Source organism: Alligator sinensis, unplaced genomic scaffold (assembly GCF_000455745.1).
Source record: "Alligator sinensis unplaced genomic scaffold, ASM45574v1 scaffold927_1, whole genome shotgun sequence".
Lineage (NCBI taxonomy): Eukaryota > Metazoa > Chordata > Crocodylia > Alligatoridae > Alligator > Alligator sinensis.
Genome location: NW_005842155.1, coordinates 1,509,902 through 1,510,220, shown reverse-complemented (window position 1 = coordinate 1,510,220; position 319 = coordinate 1,509,902).

The window sequence follows — 319 nt, the reverse complement described above, 5'->3', positions numbered from 1 at the left end:
CCCACAGCCCAAAGCCCCCCTGCCCCGCCCCGGCTGAGGACGGGATGCTTCACATTGCTGCCCTGGGCCCCGGGAACCGCCCCGGGCCCGGGCCCAGCTCCCTGGCACTGAGGCTTGGACACGGGGCGGGGGAAGAAGCCGGGCGGTGCAGACCCGGGGGCGAGGGGGGGTCCCGGACACTTCTGAGGAAAAAACCGGGGAGGGGGTGGGGAGGACGCGTCACCTCCCCCAGCGCCTCGGGCGTGGCCAAGATCCCCGCCTCCAGTCCTCCGAGGGGCAGCGAGAGGGGAAACCAGAGCGGCCACGGGGCGTGCCAGCC